Below are 6,000 nucleotides of genomic sequence, written 5' to 3' on the forward strand. Positions count from 1 at the left end.
CAAAATTCATCCTATAGTTTTGGTGACCTCCATTGATTTTTTTTAAATTTTATAATTTAATTTAATTTTACATATCAGCCACAGATTCCCTTGTTCTCCCCTTTCCCTCCTTCCCCCCAGCCAACCCCCCATTCCCATCTCCTCCAGGGCAAAGACTCCCCTGGGGATACAGCTCAACATGGTAGATTCAGTCTAGGCAGGTCTAGTCCCTTCCTCCCAGGCTCAGCTAAGTGTTGTTGCTAGAGTTTTCCTGCCTTGCCCACAGTCAGGACAAATCTTTGTCACCTGCCAGTCCCACAGCCGCTTAGACCTGACCAAGTAAACACAGAGACTTATATTGCTTACAAACTGTATGGCTGTGGCAGGCTTCTTGCTAACTGTTCTTATAGCTTAAATTAATCCATTTCCATAAATCTATACCTTGCCACATGGCTGGTGGCTTACCGGTGTCTTCACATGCTGCTGGTCATGGCGGCGGCTGCAGTGTCTCTCCGCATCAGCCTTCCACTTCCCAGAATTCTCCTCTCTCCTTGTCCCACCTACTTCCTGCCTGGCCACTGGCCAACCAGTGTTTTATTTATTGACCAATCAGAGCAATTTGACATACAGACCGTTCCATAGCACTTGCCCTTTCTTTTTTTAAAATAGAAGGTTTTAACTTTTACACATCTCCAAAGTCAGCTTGGTATATTTGGGAATTTGGGCGTAGCTTCTCTTACTACTTCCTGCTGGAGGGGGACGCTGTATCTTATGGGGACACAGAAAATTTTAGGATCATGGAGTAGTCCGTGAGACCATATCGTCTGAGACAGTTGCCTTGAAACGATTCTGGATGTTGGACCATCTGGGCCATGGTGTCATCGGAGACCTTTCAGGTGGTCTTGGCTGGTCAAACCTGATGTGTCTTAATCTGGAACAAATCCATAGCCTCTGGCTTTCTGTAGAAACAAAATCAGAGCCTCTTTTCCAAAGCAACATATCCTTATAGCCAAATTTTGAAGTCAAGGTACCTTTAAAATACACATTTTGGCATAACTTAACAGCTTTTGCAATCAAATGTTTTTCTTCAGTTACGAATATCAAAGAGAACATAATCCAGATTCTCTGTGTGGTAGCCATCTTTACATGGCTTATTTTTTATATTACCTTGAGCCTATTGCTTTAAACTGCAGCCTTTTAAGTCTGCTGACTCCGTCCACTTCAGCTTCCCAACATGGCGGTGGTACGTTTTCCGCCAGCTCTGGGAGCCATTAATTCTCAGAAATAGTGGGTCTATGCTTCTACCAATGCAGCGTGTAGCCCAGAAACCTATTTTTTTGTTTTGTACTAGCAAGGGCTAAATCCACCATGCAGCTTAATGTGCCACTTGCAGAGGCCTCATTCCCACCATACTGCAGGTCAAGCTCGCACACTAGGAACCCGCCAGTAGCTCAAACCGGCAGGCTGCTGCTCATTTGAGAGAGACAATTAGGAAGCTGTTTTTAGCTCCATTTTAGAATCTTTTCTCAGGTTTTAGGTAGAAACTTTTGCCAACACGTTAGGCGCCATTTGTAGCTTGAGTTTTTCTGCCTTGCCCACAGTCAGGACAAATCTTTGTCACTTGCCAGTCCCACAGCCGCTTAGACCTGACCAAGTAAACACAGAGACTTATATTGCTTACAAACTGTATGGCCGTGGCAGGCTTCTTGCTAACTGTTCTTATAGCTTAAATTAACCATTTCCATAAATCTATACCTTGCCACATGGCTGGTGGCTTACCGCTGTCTTCACATGCTGCTGGTCATGGCGGCGGCTGCAGTGTCTCTCCGCATCAGCCTTCCACTTCCCAGAATTCTCCTCTCTCCTTGTCCCACCTACTTCCTGCCTGGCCACTGGCCAACCAGTGTTTTATTTATTGACCAATCAGAGCAATTTGACATACAGACCGTTCCACAGCAAAGTGTCCCTGTATAAGCCCCAGGTTTCAAACAGCCAACTAATGCACTGAGTACAGGTCTTGGTCCCAAACAGATCAACTGTCTCACTTATCCAGAGGGACTGATCCAGTTGGGGGCTCCTCAGCTATTGGTTCATAGTTCAAGTGTTTCCATTCTTTTGGATTTTTTTTTTTTAACAAACTGATTTCACAAAGAAGTAATCTATTAAGTTTGTGCCTTCTTTTCTTTAATTGTTCCCCAGCGCCCAACTTCTTGTATTCACATTCCAAAGTCTTCTCTATACTTGAGAAGTTATTTGCTCTCTCTCTCTCTCTCTCTCTCTCTCTCTCTCTCTCTCTCTCTCTCTCTCTCTCTCGTGTGTGTGTGTGTGTGTGTGTGTGTGTGTGTGTGTGTGTGTGTGGTGTGTGTGTGGTATGTGTGTGGTATGTGTGTGTATAGTGTGTGTGTGTGTGTGTGTGTGTGTGTTTTCTCCTTTGAAAAGCAAACCTAGTTTGCCTAGGAGACTGAAGTGATTTTTCGCATCTAACCCAGCACTAGAGGATTTGCACCCAATCAGCTTTATTTTCATGAAAATTCACGACATGAACTCCTTGAGCTCCAGGAAGGAGCTTGAATAGTGACTAAACTGCATTTGTTTATTTTCTCTTATCTTTATTCCCTGCTCCAATGTTTGTTTATAAACTGCATGAAAGTGATTAACCAAGATAATATAAATTTTATAAGCTGCAGGGGATAAGGAAATGATAGGGATGTTAAAATGTGCAAAACTAGAAATATATGCTCTTCCTTACCCCTAACTTTGTTTTTTCCTGTTGTATTTATTTGTTAAATGGAAATTTTATTTTTGAGTTGATAGTCATACACTTGACTTATACAGAAATAACTTTGTCTCCTTGTTGAACCTCCTGAGGGAAGATATACTGGTTAATAACCTATAAATGAAAAAATTTCCCTCAAATACTTTCTGATGATGCTAAGCAAATATACTTCACATGTGATATTCAGTGCTATTTTTCCATTAAAAGTTATGACTCAAATGATTAATTAAGAGAAAGGTCATAAAAAGATGAACAAGGGCCACAGAGCAATGCTAGATATATAATCATGAAGATTAGAATGGGATTTGAAAAATAAAAGTGTTAATTAATGTGCCTAATTTTAAAAATAGTCCACTAAAGAAACAACTATATACAAAAAATTTTAAAGACAGAGATAAATATAAAATATTTTATTCTTGCAATTTATTTGAAAGTGTATTACAATCCTCTGGACTTAGTAAAATGAGAAAAACTAGATAGAATCACATCAGTATTTCTAAGGATTCTCACTACAGAATCACATGGAACATTTTATTGCAGTTTTATGGGTTGCTATAAAAATTTGACCACACATTTAAACCATTTTATAGTACATTTATATAAAAGAAGTGGGGGCGAAAATATTAGAAAGAAGCAAAGTCATTAACTAGATTATTTATTTAGAGTTTTAACACCTGCACATATATAAATCCCTTTGCAGAACCTGCAGTACAGTTGGAATATACTACAGTAGCATTTTTTTTTTTAAACTAAAGTTGCCAGGGAAACAGAAGATGATGTTCCTAAGGGAAGGGACTATCCCCAATGGTCTCCAAGCCTACTCATCCTTGTAATATTATCAACCTTTCCATTTAAATGCTTTGGCTACCCAGGTTGCAGTCTTTCCTTTTCCTTTGTCAAGCTACATTAAACACCTATCCCTACATCACAGAAGGTAGACTCCATGAGAGGGGCATGTTGTTTTATCTGAAGGCATCCAGCCACTAGAATTACAGTCTTATTCTGTAAGTGTCCAGGAAGAGGTGAGAGATTTTGTTTTTCCAGAGAATTAAAAGATTTGAACACAGTTCTACTAAAGAACTGCAGCCCATTCACTTGATGGGGGAGAAAATAGTTACTCACAAACACAGCATGAAAGTCACACAGTAGGAATACTGAGTGTAAGGCATCACACCACAGGCACCAGATTCCCAGAAGTCTGCCCATGCACCAGGGACAGATCCCGATCCCCCTGCCTGGGTACCCCGCAAGTAGTTCGAGCCAAACAACCGTCTTCTGTATCCAGAGGGTCTAGTCCAGTGGATCTGCCTTGGCTCAGTGTTCTGGGCTCTGCTGACTCCCCATGGGAGACCTCAATTTGGGGGATGTGGAGATTCGGTGTGGCTTGGGAAAAAGGGCTGGGGGGTTGGAGGAGGGAGGTGGGGTGATCTGTGGATGATATTTGGAGTGAGTAAAAAATTTCTTAATAAAGAAAAATGAAAGAAAAAATTGAATTTCAATTAAAAAAAAGAATACTGAATATAGCAGAAAGAGGCAGGTGAGTTTTTCTTTTTTCCCCAAAATTATATGTAAACAATGTGTTGTATATTAATTAGTGTTGTACGAAAACCTTAAAAAAAATCCCAATATTAAGGTCAGTTGGTTAAATAAACTCAAATAATTAGGAGAAATGTTTAAATTGTAAAACACTCATAATGTACCTAAAGGAAATTATGAGGTCATTGTTTTTACTACTGAGTAATTCTCCAGTGTGTATGTGTACCACATTTCCTTTATCTATTCTTTGGTTGAGGGGCATCTAGATTGTTTCCAGGTGCTGGCTATTAGGGATAATGCTGCTGTGAACATAGTTGAACAAGTGTCCTTGTGGTATGATTGAATATCGCTTGGGTATATGCCCAAGAGTGGTATCATTGGGTCTTGAGGTAGATTGAGTCCTAATTTTCTGAGAAACAGCCATACTGATTTCTAAAGTGGTTGTACAAGTTTGCCTTCCCACTGACAGTGGAGGAGTGTTTCCCTTGCTCCACATATGGCAAACACAGAATGCACATACACATAAACAAAAACATTGGGTTATTAATCTCTTTTGATATTGGGTTCTAATTTTACATCTCAAAAAAGATGATATGCTAAATAAATTCAAGGATTGTCATATCAAACCTGCACAAAAGGAATAACACAATACAAAGTCTGCTAATAAGCACTGGTAAATTATTTATTTAAAAGTAAAGTTTATATTTTGGATAAGACAATACATAACCATGAAGTTTGATAACTATTATTATTAATCTATGAATCTGGTTTCATCAGTATAGAAAATATGTGTGGGCACTGTGCTACCTACATTACTTAGCTTCATCATTGCCATTGGCTTGGTTTTAGAGGCTAAAGCCCATATTTGCTCTGACACATGGTGATGCAGGAATTATAGAAAAGTCAAGCTGCTTACTTCATCAAGTTAAGGACACACACACACACACACACACACACACACACAGATAGATAGAGAGAGAGAGAGAGAGAGAGAGAGAGAGAGAGAGAGAGAGAGAGAGAGAGAGAGAGATGGAAAATGTCTGGGGGCAAGGTCTAATTTTCCAGGGCATGTAGCAAGTGACCTATTTCCTCCAAATATGCTCAACCTGCTAACAATTCAATAACTTCAGATAACACTAATGGATTATAAATCCATCAATGAATTAACCCATTAATTAAGTAGAGCCTTCATGATCGAGTTACTTCCCCAGTGCCCTTCAGCTAGCAACCAGGACCCTAAGTATAAGCTTTCAGAGGACAGTTTATATCCAACAGTGTGTAAACTGTATTATTTCCAAATTGAATTCTCCAGTGCAACTATTTCTGCAGCCTCAATCTGGAATTGTTATAGACTTTTATTTTATTTTATTTTTTTGCAGTTATGAACAGTGCATTTTGTTACTTATCTAGAAATTAAACTCCCCAAAACATGGCTGTAAAAATCTACACCGATTCTATGATACAATCAATTAAGCATTAAGCAAAATAATCTGGGAGAACAATTGAAAAAATAAAATGCAAATTCTTTAGTTGCATGTGTAGCTGGAGAGTTTGCTCTCCGGGTCCCGCCAAGCCCTGGCAGTCCATTAGCCCACTTATAAAATAAATATACAGATGCTTATATTATTTAAACTGTTTGGACTAATGGCTCAGGCTTCTAGCTATCTAGTTCTTATATCTTAAATTAATCTATTTATGTAAATCTATAC

The sequence above is a fragment of the Peromyscus leucopus genome, chromosome 10 (genome assembly GCF_004664715.2).
Source record: "Peromyscus leucopus breed LL Stock chromosome 10, UCI_PerLeu_2.1, whole genome shotgun sequence".
Classification (NCBI taxonomy): domain Eukaryota; kingdom Metazoa; phylum Chordata; class Mammalia; order Rodentia; family Cricetidae; genus Peromyscus; species Peromyscus leucopus.